Source organism: Carlito syrichta, unplaced genomic scaffold (genome assembly GCF_000164805.1).
Source record: "Carlito syrichta isolate Samal-C Ts95f unplaced genomic scaffold, Tarsius_syrichta-2.0.1 Scaffold303242, whole genome shotgun sequence".
Classification (NCBI taxonomy): domain Eukaryota; kingdom Metazoa; phylum Chordata; class Mammalia; order Primates; family Tarsiidae; genus Carlito; species Carlito syrichta.
In genome coordinates, this window is record NW_007247338.1 from 31,925 (window position 1) to 50,290 (window position 18,366).

Here is an 18,366-nt window from a genome sequence, read left to right on the forward strand (position 1 = left end):
AATTGTTTATCTTTGAGGACTTTGAATATAGGGCTCCAGTCCCTTTTTCCTTCAGTGTCTTGCCAATAGGTCTGCTGCTATTCTGATTGGTTTTCCCCAGTAGGTAGTCTGACCTTTCTTTCTTGCTACCTTTAGAATTTTTTCTTTTATGCCTATCTTGTGTAGGTGAATTACTATGTGTCTAGGGGTTGGTCTTCTCTTCTGATGTCTTCTGGGGGTCTCTGTATCTCTCATGCTTGACTGGGCACATCTCTGGTGAGATGGGGAAAGTTTTCTTGGAAAACTTGCTCCTAGTTTTTCTCCATTTCTCTTTCTTCTTCTGAGATACCAATCTGGCATAGGTTTGGCTTCTTGATATAATTGCACATGTCTTGTAGGCTTTGTTCTTCCTTTCTGAGCCTTCTTTCTATGTTTTTTACAGGTCAGGTTAATTCCATGTTCTGGTCTTCAAGTTTTGAGATTCCTTCTTCAGCTCAATTAATTATGCTTTCCATGTTTATCATCTTGCTATTTATTTCCTGGATGAATTTTTTATTACCAAAATCTCTGTTACAAGGTTTTTCAGTGTTGCATCTTGTTTTTCTTGAGTCTTATTTACTCTTTCCATCCATTCCCTAATCCCTGCTGAGGCCAGTTTTTGGTGACTTTCATTGTTTGGGTGCCAAGGTCTAATTTTTCAGGAGCTTTGTCTTTGGTATACTCGAAATTGCCTATAGTCTTCCTTTGATTTTTCCTAATTTGTGGCATATCTCTTGTTTTTCTCTCTTTTTTTTCAGTTTCAGTGGGAGAAGCTTTCCCTTCTGATACTTGCTCAGACCTCTATTCTTCCCTGATCCTGGCTCTTTATTTGTTCTATTTTGAAATAGAATGGTTGATGGGAAGCTTTGCTATCTCTTTTAGTTTTTGAATGTTGACTAAAGTAGGGGTGGGGCGTTAGGATTCAGAAACTACTTGCAAATTACAGTGTTCATTTATTGTGGTATGTATTGCCTGAGACCCACTCCCCACCCCTACTCTATACAATAATGCAAAGCAGTAACCAATGGAAAAAAACAATAGAGCACACAGACACAGACATACACACACCCCAAAATAATCTGGAATAACAACAAAGTGTAACAAAACAAACAACAACAAAAAGCCAAGAGACCGAAACACACACACACACACACACACACACACACACACACACACACGCCTAGCACAAAGTGGATAGAGAAGAAAAACAGAAGCCTGAAAAAAAGAATTCAGAACAAACCCTCACACATATATTGACATGTACCTTAAATCATAAAAAATGAAAATAAACAAAAACCCAGAAAGAAGAACAAATGAGCAAAAACAAGCTAATAAAAACAATTGAAAGATGAATGCTCAATCATTCATATACACACATAAACAGAAAATTACAAATAAAAGAAGAGAAAAACAGAAAAAGAAAAAAATGTGGGGGAATGCAGATCAAAACCTCACATACACATTCATGCACACGAAAGAAAAATATTTTTTAAATAGATAAACTAACAAACGTCAAAGAATTTAAAAAAGTTAAAAATTAAAAAACAAAACCCTGCCCTCCTGTGGCTGGCTCTGTAATTGTTCCTCTAATCAGGTCTCTCCTGCAGAGCCACCTCTTTCACTCTCTCCTCAGTGTCACAAGCAGGGAAGGAGGCAGGGCAGTGGAAGTGAGTGGGACTGCACTCCTCCCCTCTCACTCTCTTATGGTCAGTGAGATCTCCTCCTGTGGAGAGGTACAGGGTTGTCTCTTCCCCAGGTAAGTGTTTGCAGTGGGTGACCCAGCCAGGTCTGTCCTGGAATGGAGTTCTATTGGGACTGATGTCCAGGCTCCACCTGCTTTTGTTCCTCTCAGTTATGGCCCAGCTATATGGGTATACGACATTCAGAGGATTGCTGGGGAGGAGGGAGTTTGGGTTAGACTCACCACTGATCTCTTTGGAGCCCTTCCTCATACTTTTCTGGCCACACGTTTTGTGTTCCGGCTGGATCAGGTTAGAGGGTAGTGAACCTGGAACTCAGAACTCATCACGTTCCTTCAAAATTTGTGCTTTCAGGATATTCCCTCAGGGTCATGATCAATCCCTGAGTCATTGACCTGCTAGCCACAGAGACTGGGTCTGTTGCTTCATGGTGAGCAAGTCAGAGCACTTTCCTGCCCCACCTTCAAGATGGTGGTGGGGAGCCTCTCTTGCCCAGTTCTATGAGACTTTGCCTATGGACTCTCCCCCCACTGCTGCCTCTGCTGCCAGTACCTGCCAGGTGCTGAAGTGGTGAGACAAAGCCTGGAGCCAGCAGTCTCTCTTGCCAATGGTGAGGGAGAGCCTGGGGCCACAATCTCTCCCCACTACTTTTCACAGGAAAACTTCTGTTCATTAAAAAAATGGCACTCAACTTCTGTGACCTTGGAAGAGCCAGGAACCAAGCAGAGTAGCTGCAGCACCAGCTATTGCACCAGGATCATGGCCATTTGCTCTCAAGCTCACACTTAGACAATCTCTTCCAGCATTTTCTTCCCATGGAGAGTTTTGCAGATTTTAAAAAAAGAAAGCAAGAAAACGGCCCTCAGTTTCTGTGTTCCAAGAATTGCTAGGGTCCAAGCCGAGCAGCTGTGGCACCAGCCACTGCACCAGGAGAGCCTTGGCCACTAGTTGTCTAGCCCTCATTCATTCAGTCACTCACATGCCAACTTTCTCACCAGGGCATACACAAAATTTTCCATACACTCACTCACTCACACTGGGTCTTTCATAGTCCGACTGGCTTGACTGCTATCTTCCTCCTGCCTCCTCAGATATGGCTTTTAAAAAATTAGTAAATAAGTTGTCTGTAGAAACAACTTTTCTTGGAACTAGTAGTCAAAAATAAGAAATCAATACTTAATGATTTTAAAAAATTGATAAAATATGAATCACTATTCCTATTTATTAGTGTCTCTTGAACCAAGGGTCTTGTAAATATGAAGGGGATACAAACAAAACCCTGAGACAGAGACTCCTCAAGATGGCATAGGTGGATCCGTGAGACTCTCCAAACGTGAGTTCCCAAAAGCACTCTTACTTTTCTTTCTGCAGCCCACTGCCCACTGCCAGCCACACTGGTCCGAGGCCCAGGGACCTTTGATCCCACACAGGGCCAGATATTGTGGCCCGGCTGCGGTTGCTCTACTATATGTGATGCCAGCCGACTGGGGAATCCCAAATCCCAGATCCCAGCTCCCTCCCTGGATACATTGTCACAACCAGCAACCAGCATCAAGTGGCCAATCACCCAGAGAGGCTCTGGGCACCTGCCCCTCAGAGATACCAGTCCCATTTTTAGCTGAAGTGCCCTGTGAGGGACCCAGAGCCATCACCTGCCCTCTAGAGCTTTGGAGATCTCGATCCCCGGGCCCACCCAGGCTAAGGCACTCAGCATGCGACTGCAAGCTTGTGTAAGGGAGCAGAACCCCAAGTTTGTGTAAGGTGCTGATGGAGGCTTCCAGCTCCAGAGGAGGGAACCCCCGACTCTCTCCTCCACCCCAGCCTACTAGTGGCACCCTGGATCCAGCGCCCAGCTGTGTAGCTGGTCCCGCCTAGAGACCCACATGAGCATACCCAAAAGTGAAAGTAAAACTACCACCTCCGCCATTTTCAAAGCAGATTTGCATCGCTCCACCCACGTATCAGAGCCTCCATCTTGGTTCCCACAGTGACGTTGTTAAACAGGAGACAAAGTCCCTCCCCTACGCTGAACAGAGATAAGAGTCAAAGATCTCCCAGGCAGCAGGCTAACTGCCTGCAACACAAACAGAGAGGAGAGGCTGGAGATTAGAGCTCAAGGGACTTTAGCCACTAAGGGATGGGAGAAAAATCTGCACAAATTAAGAAAAAACAAAAGAAGAATATGGGTCTCTCCCAGACTCCTGGGAGGGCAGACACTGAGAAAACTGACTTCAGAATGCAAACAATAAAGAGCCCCCAGAATGACTGGTCTCAAACTACAAACCTAGATATCAAGACATTAATGGAGAGATTAAAAATAATTGAGGAGGAGACGGGGACAAGATGAACTTGTGAGATTTTCCGAATGTGAGTTCCCAAAAAACTCTTACCTCTCTTCCCCCATACCCCAGCCCACCACCAGCCGTGCTGGTGTGAGGCCCGGGGACCTTCGGTCCCATGCAGGGCCAGATATTGTGGCCCCCTGCTGCTGCTGTTCCACTGTGTGCATGGGAGTCTCAGGTCCCAGCCCCGTCCCAGCTCCCTCCCTGGCTGCATCATCTCCAGGCCAGCACCCAGCACAAAGCTGCCGGTCACTCAGGGAGGATCTGGGTGCCCACCCCTCAGAGACACTGGTCCCATTCCAGGCTGAAGTACCCTGTGGGGGGCCCAGGGCCACTCTCGCCACTCACCGCCTTCCCTTTGGAGTTTGGAGCTCAGGAACTCAAGGCCCACCTGGCTGAGGCACTCAGTGTGAGACCCCAAGCTGGGGGACCCAGACAAATGTAGAAAAACACATCTGCATAAACTACCTTGCCGTTCTCCAGGCAGAGACTTCCATTGCTCCACCCATCTATCAACCAACTTTACCTCAGTTCCTCAGGCAACTGTGCAAAACAGAAGACAAAGCACCACCTCTATGTGGTAATGAAAAACAAAGAAGAGAGGCCAAAATCAGAGATCAGAGAAGTGACTTTAGTCTGATCGCTTATTTTGATTTATGATTTTATTATTGTAACTGTTGGTTTTGATCACGATTGTTGTTTGTCTTCTGACTTACACGGTTTCTTAATTTTATTGGCCTGTCTCTGTGTAGCTATCAGTACTCTTTAGGGAATCTTTCTTACGTGTCTTTCTTCACTTCTTCCTGGCCTTGTGTCTCTTTCTCACCTGATAGGTGGTATGTATATCTGTTTTCCCTCTCACACTTCTCTCTTTCTAACTCCCTATTGACCCCACTTCCTCCATTATTTTCCTCTTTTATACGCCCCCTTTTTAATCTAGGGACCAAGACTACATACTGCGGGATGGACAGATTGTAAGGCAGAGGGAAATAGGTTCCAGAGTGCTCATACAACTGTTTGTGGATGCTAGAATCAGCATTCTGAACCACAGCTTCCCTCTCAATTAAACCTCAAAACTGCAAAAAGTACAGATTGCAGCCAATGCTCCAACCTGAAAAGTGAACAAAGCCAGAAGACCCTCATAAGGAAGAACAGGATATTGCAGAAGAGAAATAAAAGCAACCCCACCATCCCTCAAAAACAGAATTAAAGAAGGGGAGAGAAAGGGGAAGAGAGAGAAAAATCTGCACAAATGAAGAAAAACCAAAAGAAGAGTATGGGTCTCTACCAGACCTCTGGGAGGGCAGACACCAAGAAATCTGACATTGGAATGTAAACAATGAAGAGCCCCCAGAGTGAAGGCTCTCAAACTACAAAAGTAGATATCAAGATAATAAAGGAGAGATTAAAAAGAATTGAGGAGACAAAAGAAGAAACTAAGAAGGAGCTGATATCTGAGATAACAGTAATAAAGAATACTGTGAATGAAATAAATAACAAACTGATAAGCATGGAAAGCAGAATTACCCAAGCAGAAGAAAGAATCTCAGAGCTTGAGGACCAAAATATACAAATAACCCAAACTCTTAAAAACACAGAAAGTAAGCTCAAAAGGACAGAACAAAACCTTCAAGAAATGAGTGATCACCTCAAGAGGTCTAACCTAAGAGTAACTGGACTTCCGGAGGCAGAAAGAGAGACAGAGACCACACTGGAACAAACTTCCCATGATATCATTTGAGAAAACTTCCCTTATCTAATCAGTGATGAAAAATTCAAACACAAGAGATTCAGAGAACACATACAAGACAACAAATGAGAAGACCAACTAGGCATAAAAGAAAAAATCCTAAAGGCAGCAAGAGAAAAAGGCCAGATCACCCACCATGGAAGACCAATCAGAATAGCAGCAGATTTATCTACAGAAACCCTGAAGTCTAGGAAAGCTTGGAGCTCTATCTTCAAAGTCATAAAAGATAAACAATTTCAACCAACAATAACATACCCAACTGAGCTAAGCTCCATCAGTGAGGCAGAATTAAAATATTTCCCAGATATCCAATCCCCAGGAACTTATGCTGCCACCAAACCATCTCTACATGAAACACTTAAGAAAGTACTAAACACAGAAGAAAAGGAAAAAAGAACAGCATTCTTCACAAGAGTACAGGGAAAAGAATAAAATATACATGAACCAACCCCAAAACCAAAAGAAAGACAAAAAAAAAAACAAGAAAAAACCAAGTGGAAGAACAATAACTCAATAAGAACTCCATGATAGGGATGAACTCTCACATTTCAATAATTAGTCTGAATGTGAATGGACTAAACGCACCACTGAAAAGACATAGAATGACAAAATGGATAAAATATCACCAGGCAACAATATACTGCCTTCAAGAGACCCATCTCACTAGAAAGGACATACACAGACTCAAAGTAAGAGGATGGGAAACAAATTTTCAGGCGAATGGAACACAAAAGAAAGGAGGAGTCGCGATCCTAATTTCAGACAAAATACCATTTAAGCTATCAAAAATTAAAAAAGATACAGAGGGCCACTACATAATGATAAAAGGTTCACTCCATCAACAAGAAATATCTATCCTAAACATATATGCACCCAACATAGGTGCACCAACTTTCATAAAGCAACTTCTAGGAAAACTAAAGAAAGATATTGATGCTAACACGATCATAAATGGAGACTTTAATACCCCACTCACAACCTTAGACAGATCATCAGGACAAAAAATCAGCAAGGAGATCCGGAACCTCAATGAGACTCTGGACTAAATGGACTTAATTGATACCTACAGAACACTCCATCCAAAGACCACAGAATACACATTATACTCATCACCGCATGGAACATATTCTAATATCAACCACATAATAGGACATAAATCAAGCATAAGCAAATTTAAAAGGACCGAAATTCTACCATGCCCCTTCTTGGACCACAGTGGAATAAAAATAAACATTGACACCAACAAGGCCCCCACAAAAGCCACAAAGACATGGACACTATACAGCATGATGCTAAACAACTCCTGAGTCAATGATGAAATCAAAACAGAGATCATAAGATACCTGGAAACAAATGAAAATGAAGAAACATCTTACCAATATCAGGGATGCCTTGAAAGCTATAGTAAGAGGGGAATTTATATCCCTACAAACATACATGAAGAAAATGGAAGGAACACAAATTAACAGCCTAACAAGCCACCTGAGGAAGTTGGAAAAGCAAGACCACAAAAACCCTAATTTCAGCAGAAGAATCCAGATCACCAAAATAAAAGCCCAAATCCAGGACAAACAAGACAAAAGGATAATACAAAAAATCAATGAAACAAAAAGCTGGTTCTTCGAAAGGTTAAACAAGAGCAATAGTCCCCTAGTTAAACTGACCAAGAAAAAACAAGAAAAAACCAAATAAGCACAATCAGAAACACAAAAGATGAAGTCATATCTGACCCTGAAGAAATACAAAAGATCATTAGAGACTACTATGTACACTTGTATGGAAACAAACTTGAAAACCTTAAGGAAATGGAGGACTTTCTCACATCACACAACCTACCTAGGTTGGAACAAGAAGAAATTGAGACCCTAAATAGACCAATAACAATCAAGGAAATCGACTATGTAATAAGAAAACTACCTACAAAAAAGCCCTGGTCCAGATGGCTTTCCAGCAGAATTCTACAAGACATTTAAGGAGGAGCTGATACCAATCCTACTGAAGGTATTCCAGGTGATTGAAAAAGATGGAATGCTCCCCAAATCATTTTACGAAGCCAACATCACATTGATATCCAAGCCAGGTAAAGATAAAAAAAAGAAAGAGAACTACAGGCCAATATCTTTGATGAACATAGATGTTAAAATTCTCAACAAGATCCTAGCAAACCGAATTCAGCAATACACCTCAAAAATCATCCATCATGACCAAGTAGGCTTCATTCCTGGGATGCAAGGCTAGTTCAACATGTGTAAAACCATAAATGTAATTACATACATCAACAAGTGTCAAAACAAAAACCACATGATTATATCATTAGATGCAGAAAAAGCTTTTGATAAAATCCAGCACCCCTTCTTGAACATCTAGGCATACGGGGAACATACCTCAAAATAGTAAAAGCCATCTACGAGAAACCCACAGCCAGCATACTCCTAAATGGACAAAAATTGGAAACATTTCCTCTGAAAACTGGAACAAGACAAGGATGCCCACTCTCACCCCTCCTTGTCAACATACTATTGGTAGTCCTGGTTCGAGCAATCAGATAAAAGAAGGCAATCAGGGGTATCCAAATAGGTAAAGAGGAAGTCAAGTTATCTCTCTTTGCAGATGATATGATTGTGCACCTTGAAAACCTAAGAGAATCTGTAAAAAACCTCCTTACACTGATAAAGGCCTTTGGCAAAGTCTCAGGATACAAAATAAATGTACACTAATAATAAACAAACAAAAACCCAAATAAAATACACAATTCCATTCACAATAGCCACAAAAGAATGAAATACTTTGGCATCTCCCTAACCAGAGACGTGAAAGACCTTTACAATGAAAACTACAAAATACTTCTCAAAGAAATCAAAGATGACACAAACAAGTGTGAAAATATCCCATGCTCATGGATTGGAAGAATCAACATTGTGAAAATGTCCATCTTATCTAAGGCAATCTACAAATTCAATGCAATATCCATCAAATTACCAGCAACATTCTTCTCAGGCCTAGAAAAAACAACACAGGAATTCGTATGGAAACACAAACGTCCAAGAGTAGCCAGAATAATCCACAGCAAAAAAAAAAACAAAGCAGGTGATATCACATTACCAGACTTCAAACTTTACTATTAAACTACAATCATCAAAACAGCTTGGTATTGGCAAAGGAACAGGCATATAGATCAATGGAATAGAATTGAGATTCCAGAAGCAAAACCTCAATTTCTCAACCAACTCATCTTCGACAAGGCCTCCACCACCTACCACTGGGGAGAGGAGAACCTATTCAGTAAATGGTGCTGGGAAAACTGGCTGACCACATGCAGAAGATTGAAACAGGACCCCTATCTATCCCCATGCACAAAGGTTAACTCCAAATGGATCAAAGACCTAAATGTAAAACTTCAAACCATAAGAACCTTAGAAAATGAAGGACATACGCTCATGGAAATCAGAACTGGCATCCAATTCCTGAACAAAACCCAAAACCCACAGGTCATAAGAGAGAAGATAGACAAGTGGGACCTTATTAAACTGACAAGCTTCTGCAAGGCCAAAGAACCATCAAGAGAGACCATCAAGAGAGCAGGGAGACAGCCTACAGACTGGGAAAAAATATTTGCCAACACCAGGTCTGACAAAGGCTTAACATCCTGGATCTACAAGGAACTCAAACCTGCTGAAAAGAAAAAAACAAACAACCCCATTATAAAATGCGCAAAAGATATGAACAGACACTTCACAAGAGAGGACATCCGAGCAGCCAACAAACACAGAAGAAATGTTCAACCTCACTAATCATCAGGGAGATGCAAATCAAAACCACACTGAGATACCACCTAACTCCAGTCAGAATGGCAATTATCAACAACTCAGAAAATAACAGCTGCTGGAGAGGGTGTGGCGAAAAGGGAACACTTCTACACTGTTGGTGGGAGTGTATACTAGTGCAACCTCTGTGGAAAGCAGTGTGGTGATTCCTAAAAGCTCTAAATACCAACCTCCCATATGACCCCACAATCCCCCTACTGGGAATATACCCTGAAGAACTCAAATCACTCTATAAAAAAGATACCTGCACACATATGTTTATCACAGCATTGTTCACAATAGCAAGAACCTGGAAACAATCATGCTGCTCATCAAAAGAGGACTGGATTAAAAAAATGTGGTACATATACACGATGGAATACTAGGCAGCCATAAAAAAGAACAAAATCATGAATTTCGCAGCTGGATGGAACTAGAGTCTATAATACTGAGTGACCTCTCACAGAAACAAAGATCCAAGTATCACATGTTCTCACTCACATAATGGACCTTGAACATCCAATGTAATATTATAAGAAGATGACTGATGGTACTGGGAAACTATGGGGGGGATGGGATTAACAGTCACAAATATCTGTCTGGGGATGGGGAAACACCTCTTATCAACAGGGTGCCTGAATGAAACATAATTGTACACCTAACTCTTAACCGTACCCCGCAAAACCATAAAAAAAAAATTGATAAAAAAAAGAATAGGAAAAAAATGAAATATTTTCCAAAAAAAAAAAAAATAGTTTAATGTGTGGAGCACCAAGTACATGCTAGATGTTGCACTAAACAATGTGTATTATTATCTCATTTAATTATCAAAATAACCTTATTATCTTCCCCACCTTAAAAATGCCATTTTGAGAGTTGAAGTAGATTGCCCAGAGTCAAAAGGCTGGCAAGTAGTTGATCTTCTTGGTTTTATGTATACACAGTATTATGTAGTAGTACAGTGATCTGAGATTTGAACCCAGCTCAGCCAACTGCAAAGACAGGTCTAGATCACTGGTCCTTTTATCCTCTGCTGTCTGTCCCAGAAGGCTGCTCCTCCCCTACTCTTGTCAATCACCAAGAATATTATTTTTTAAAAGGACCACATTTCACATATGTTTTGGCCCCACAACATTAAAGCATTAGTCAGGTTCCCAAAAATGCTTTCTAATTAGAAAGAAAGAAACTTATTTTACTGAACGCTATGCCTAGTCACTTAAGGCCAATGGCCAGGTGGAATTCACAGAAACATTTTTATTAATTAACAATCATTAACTAATCTAAATGGCTACAAGAGGATTCATTTTTTTTAAAAAGGCCACCAACATTTAATAAATTGCTTTTTTCTTTTTTTTGAGTTGAAGTCTCACTCTGTCTCCCAGACTGGAGTGCAGTGGCACGCTCCCAGCCACCATGGCCTCGACCTGCTGGGATCCAGCAATCCTTCTGCATCAGCCTTCCAAGTAGCCGGAACTACAGGTGCGTGCTACCATGCCCCGCTTATTTTTGATTTATTGTAGAGACAAGGTCTCGCCAAATTACCCGGGTGGGTCTCGAACCCTCAGGCTCAGGCAATCCATTTGCCTCGGCCTCCCAAAGTGCTGGGATTACAGGCTGAGCCACTGAACCCGGTCTATAAATTGCATGTTATGGCAATTGCTTTTTTCATATTTTCAAACTAATTAAGTAGGGTTTTAATTTCAATATCACTTTTAATACATAAAGCACCCAATTTAAATTGCAAACCCTTTGGAAATCTATTTAATGAAAATTGCCAAAAACATTTTTCTGTTGGCTATTGGTTTCCTAAATTGAGGTCTTGAGAGCCTGAATTTTTTTTTAAATCAGTCAAGACAAATGAAAATATCACTTTAGTCAGGCTATACTTATGGGTCATCTCAATGTCTGGTTTAGTTTCAGTATTAAAATTTAAAAAGAATTTAAAACTCTGATGGCATGTATTTATGTAAATATACCAAACAAGGAGGTAAATATTTATGTATGTGTGTATATACCTTTTAAAAATTTGGCCTGGCAAAAACTAGTTTGTCAGATGACTTTTCGGAAAGGGCTTTGGTTCAGTAGCAAAAATGAATATGGATGTTATTTAAATGTCTGTAAATGAATGAAGACCATTAGAGTGAGTTCAGTTTAAGCACTTTGAACTTGGAGAAAGAAATGTTCATATTAAAGAGGATTTTGGAGAGTAGGGTATGGGAGAAAGCACAACATTACATCCCAACAAAGCCTAGGTGGCAGGGTCCACTACCTCACATTCATCAGCACTTGGTAAATTGATAATCAAGATGAAACAGTGCAGTTTTCTTTAGAAAGAGAAAGGTAAAGATAGTTTCTAATAAGAAAGCTTATGTGTGTGTGTGTGTGTGTGTGAGTGTGTGTATTGAAAAGCATCTATGTAGAATGATTTGAGTTCCTCTGGGTATATTCTCAATAGGGGAATTGCTGGGTCATATGGAAGGTCAATTTCTAGTTCTTTCAGGAATGCCACACTGTCTTCCAAAGAGGTTGCTCTAGTTTGCATTTCCACCAGCAGTGTAGAAGCATTCGTTTTTCTCCACTTCCTCACCAGCATCTGTTGTTTGTTTTATTAATGATGGCCATTCTTGCAGGGGTTAGGTGATATCTCAATGTGGTTTTGATTTGCATTTCTCTGATGATGAGTGAGGCCGAGCACTTTTTCATGTGTCTATTGGCTGCCCGTATATCTTCTTTGAGAAGTGTCTATTCATGTCTTTTGCCCACTTTTTAAAGTGGTTGTTTTCTTTTTTTTTTTCCTTTCAGCGTGTTTGAGTTCCTTGTAGATCCTAGATGTTAGGCCTTTGTCAGATAAACAGTAATAATAAAAATTTTTTAAAAGGAAAAATAAATACATACATCAAACTTCAAAAAAAAAAAGAAAAAGAAAAGCATCTATGAAAGGATTTTACAATTGTCCACTTGGCAACTCTGGGACTACCTAATCACTTTTCCCAACTGGATGTCTCACTCCCTATCTCTTTGAATGCTGTTCAGACGATGATGATGATCTAGAGATTCCTGAGGGTGGAAATTTATTAGGTCCATAGCTGGGATCTCCAGAATCAGTCTTCATGAACTGCATCTCCAAAGCAGTGCCAGAAATGATCCCAACAAGGAATGTCTGACTCTATAGGTCACACAGAGGAAAGGAATAGGGGATTAGGAGTGAAGGCCCATGGAACATGAAAATAGAAACATGAAACTTAGAAGTTAAAATTATTTTTGGAAAGACTAAGGACTTACAAGGTTAGCTTTCAAAATAAAATAACCTCAAACTCTATATGGGTTCAATTCTGCTTTAGTATTCTACAATGTATCCTTTCAGTAGGTTGGCCCTCACAAATATCCCTTTAGTTTAAAAGTCACATACACATACACACAAATATAATCTCTGTATCTGCCATCTAAAACACCCAGAATCCTACAAAATTAGCATTAAGATTTTCAGTTAAATAGATACTAACAAAACAATTAAAAATAGATGAAAAGATACATGAAGTGCTCACCTTAATAGCACATACACTAAACTAGAAACAATGCAGAGAATATTAAAGCAAAAATCATATTGTATGAGTTTTATAATATATATTATAACAGGATAAATAAGAGGTAGATTGATGCACACATTTGTAAGGTTTCAACAATTTCCATGAGGTGTTACATATCAATTCTAAATGAATGGTGAATATTTAAGGATCTATATTGAAATCTCTAGAGTAACTCCTTAAAAATAACGCAGAAAGACATAGCCAAAAAGCTAAAAGATAAATTACAATGAAATTATAAAAAATTGAATCATATAAAAGAGAGAAGAAAGAGAATAACAACTTTTAAAAAGGCAGCAAATAGAAATAGATCATAGAATAGTAAGCGTAAATACAACCATATCAAATATTACATTAAATATTAATAGACTAAAAATAAAAGGGGATCAATTGACTTTCTAAACTCCCTGTTGTCAAAACTCTTTGTGACGTCAATCACTATAACAAATAACAGTAATCAATCCCTCATTTTGTTGTTGTCGGAAGACCAGACAAGAGCTGAATTTAAAGGCTTCTCCTCTGAATAGTTAGCCTTCGAGGACTTTGTTTCATTTTATTTTAAATGACCGATTAATAAGTAGTTCCATTTGGCAACTGCCTTGTAGCTCTTCAGAAACTATAAATCTGGCTTAAATAAACTGTTGTTTAAATTACGGATCTGTATGTCAGCTCACCATCAGAACACCACCTCTGAACGCCAATTCTTTGCTGCTTTCTAGAGAGAAAATATGCAGAAAGGTCAAGAAGAGGGACATTGCTGAAGCCATTATATGTTGTGACTCTCATTTATATTATAGTCCTGCTTTAACAAATGTCTCATTCGTTTAAAAAAAATAAAAACAACAAAAACACAACAGGAAAATAACTCTTTAAGTGGTTAGCATCATGATTTCTATAATAAAAAAATGAAACCCAAATTATCTAAAAAAAGAAGTTAGTCAAATGATAAAATTTGAACCTAAATCTTTTTTTTTTTTTGAGTTGGAGTCTCACTCTGTCACCCAGACTGGAGTGCAGTGGCCGCTCCCGGCCACCGCAGCCTCGACCTGCTGGGCTCCGGCGATCCTTCCACGTCAGCCTTCCGAGTAGCCGGAATTACAGGCATGCGCTACCACACCCGGCTGATTTTTTGATTTATTGTAGAGATGAGGTCTCGCTGCCCAGGCGGGTCTCGAACCCGCGGGCTCAGGCAATCCACTCACCTCAGCCTCCCAAAGGCGCGGGATTACAGGCTGAGCCACCCGATTCCGGCTTGAACCTAAACCTTTATCAAATGGGATTTGAAGAACTATGTCTGCTGCCCATTCTTAGTTTATTCTATTTACCCAAACAGATTCTAACTTGAATTGGGCCATGTTGACAAAGATTGAGACAGAATCAGATGACTCTGTCCCAGCGACACCCTTTTCAAAACATGAGTTTTGAATCATTTTATGTTTGTATTTATTCTACCTGTACTTATTTCACCAAGTTAACTTTTTGAGGATGAAAAACAAATACATCACCTATTATTCCACAAATTTGGAAGTGAGATAATTATTTTAAAAATCGCTGAAATTTCGAACTTTAGGAAAGGAGTGATCAAGAAAAAATGTCTGCCTTTTCCAGTTCAAGTGCTCTGGGTAATCCTTTTCTGCCTAATTCTATAACTGGCTAAACAGTGCTTGAAAGTCAGACTCAGCTGGGCTTGGTGGCTCAGCCTGTAATCCCGCGCTTTGGGAGGCCAAGGTGAGTGGATTTCCTGAGCCCGCGGGTTTGAGACCTGCCTGGGCAACTTGGCGAGACCTCATCTCTACAATAAGTCAAAAATTAGCCGGGGGTGGTAGCGCGTGCCTGTAGTTCCAGCTACTTGGAAAGCTGAGGCGGAAGGATCACTGGAACCCCGTCGGTCAAGGCTGCTGTGACCAGGAGCGGCCACTGCCCTCCAGTCTGGGCAACAGAGTGAGATTCCAACTCAAAAAAAAAAAAAAAAGTCAGACTCCATTATTCAGGAAGATGTTTATTATATGTGCCTTTTATGGATCAGGGTAAGAGAAGACAAGGTTTGTCTTCACATTTTGTTGTCTTTAAGTAGTGGAATCCCAGTGTCAGACATGAACTCAGACATATCTTGTTAGATTTTAGATTTATAAATATCAAAGGGGAATTCTAATACTGTGCAGATGGTCTAATTTCTGGACTATCCAAATGAAATTTTAATATTCTGGTATAATGTCCTTCTTCCCACTTCCTAGTACTACTCACCTCTCTAAACTCCCTGTTGCCAAAACTCTTTTTGTGACATCAATCACTATTACAAATAACAGTAACCAATCCCTTATTTTCTTGTTGTGCTTAGACCTGTTCAGATGGTCCCAACACTAGTAATTGAATGCCCTCCCTAACAAGCAGGGGCCTGAGCTCCCATGGATAAAAGTGAAGGAAATCAGAAAAGGCTCAACAATTTGCTGCATTTAAAGGAAATTCAGCAAAGACAGCAGTCATGTCAAAAAGACTTTACTTGGATTCCCGGGTGTTTCTGGAGGGTAGAATGTAAGTCAGAGATTGGACAGATGTTTCTTGGAGAGACAGATCTACTAAAACAAGGAAGTGACTGCCTATGATCTTTTCTTAGGTATCATATCCTGAATTTTAACATTAAACATAAGGGGTTTATGGACTGCTTGCGTATTGGAAACAGTTTTTTGGTTTGGAGAGACGATCATGGCTCATGGCAGCCTCGACCTCCTGGACTGACTCAGGCCTTCCACCATATCATCCTGAGTAACTGGAACTCCAGGTGCGCGCCACCACACCCAGTTAAGTTTTTGATTTTTTAAAGAAGCAAGGTTTCACTATGTTGTCCAGGCAGGTCTCAAACTCCTGGGTTCAAGCAATCTGCCCGCCTTGACCTCCCAAAGTGCTGGGATTATAGGCATAAGCCACCACTGCTGGATAGAAACACTGTTCTATCTCTAAAAACCCATCTAAACTCATCTTTCCTTCCAGTTACCAACGAGGTTATATCTGAGCTCTGTCATCAGCATATTTTTTTTTTCAAAATGTACCTAGTTCATAGTTTATAATGTAACAATATTCACATAAGAACTATTTACGGAGAACTGGCTATGCTCTAGGCACTGTGATAGACATCAGGATGCAGCACTGAGCCATCAGAATCCCTGCCCTGACTTTCGGAGGAAAGTAGGTATAAATGAAATAAACATACATAAATATATCATTACCAACTATAATAAGTACTGTGAAGGAAAGGCAAAGTGCTGTTAAGGTACATGAAAAGATACATTTGGAAAGGTGGTATGGTGGTCAGAGGAGGCATCCTTCCTGGAGAAACTGATTATCCTAGACAGCTAAGCAATTCAAGTAGGAATAAACTTCCAAAAAATGATCGTGATGTTGTGAACATAAAAATGATCTATAAGATAGTCTGTTAAAGAAATGATCATACAATTGTTGTAATACTGTAAGAAAAGGATTGGCAGTAGTGGGAAACTGCCGGGGGGAGGGGCACACCTCATCAACAATGGTACCTACATAATGAACATTTGTAAACCTAACCCTGAATTGTACACCACATCTTTAAAATCAAAAAATTTTTAAAAAGAGAAATGATCACTATGCATAGATCCTAAAGCTCTGAATCTTCCTTTGCATAATGAAGAATACACCTTTCCAGGAATGCTTTTCTTTGAATTTTTAGTCTCTTTCCAATAGAGATTTCCAAAGCAGAGTGACAGCTCAGCCTTGCAAGCATGAATTACAACTGATGCCTAAGACATAGAAAAATGTGGAAATATTCATTTCTTCCAAAGAATTTTACTTATGAGATAGTGACAGTAAAGACCTTTTTTGGGGACATTTCCCAAAGAAGGGGCAAGATGAGCACTCCTCTGGAAACAATATGTTCCAATTTTCTATATTCCCCCTCACTTAGAATTATGCTTCTTGGCTGAAATCAAGATCCTATTTATAAAAGTGTTTGTCTTGAGTACAATTCAGTATGGGAGAAGAAAAATTATAAAGTTCTGATACAACCCAGATAGTTTCTCCGAAACCTTTCTTCTCTTTATTTAGAAATGTCTACCTGGATACATTTTCTATCTCTATGTAGTCTTGGGGAAAATAATCAAATAATGCAATGCTTTACCCAAAATACCAAACACACACCAAGTTCTGAAAGACAGAAACTTTTCCAAGTCTGGGAAAACCTCTCTTCACATCTGTTTTCCAAGAAGAAGGCTTTAAAAGGTGCAGGGAACGTATGAGGAGCCTGTAGAATCTCTTTAACATGTACATATGATGATACTAGAAAAGAGGACAGAAATGTCTAAATCAACAGTCACTTATAACATTTTTAGCAGTGCTTCATTCCAGGCCGGCCAGTGAGAATTAAGCAGGAAAAGCCTTTCTGTGATTCAGAAACTGCCTTCCCTTATAAAGTCAAGGTTCTCTGGAGTGGTATTTTGACTACTTTTGGAGGAGGGATAGCCTACATTCACATCTCTGAAGAAGCCGGAATTTTCTGTTTCTCTCTACCAAAAAAGTACTCCACCGACAAATATGTGATCCAAATGCAGACGGTGCCTGCATTCTTTCAGGTTAGCAGAGCGCCTGTTACCAGCACTCACAGCTGGGTTTTGGATTAAGCTCTTGTTGTCATGGATTCACAAAAACAAACATGTTTTCAATTGTTCCATTATGAGCTCTAAACCCAAAGAGACCAAAAATGCTACATGCAGATTTGCCTGGGTCCTGACTCTGAAAGGAATCACCTGTATTACATACCCTTGCTGCAAAATAAGAACATTCATTAAATGCATAGATAGGACCTCTCAAAAACGTAATTAGGTATGTGGTTAGTCACATATTCTGGGTTAATGGGGGTGTCTATACCTGCTATATTAGAGTTAGCGGTCCTCAAGGATTTAAATACAAATTAAATATACAAAATATAAGTTAAATACACATCTTTATAAACATTAAAAACTACTGATCTGAGTAGCTTACTTTTGAAGAAAAGTTAAGACCATGACACACACCTTGAGGTCACAGCTAGAAAACTCCAATGATTGCTATATGTTGTAGCAAGACAAGCAGTTCTATCTGGACACTATAGTTTTTTGAAGTTGTAATAAGCCATAAACTTGCAGTATAATAATCATACTGACA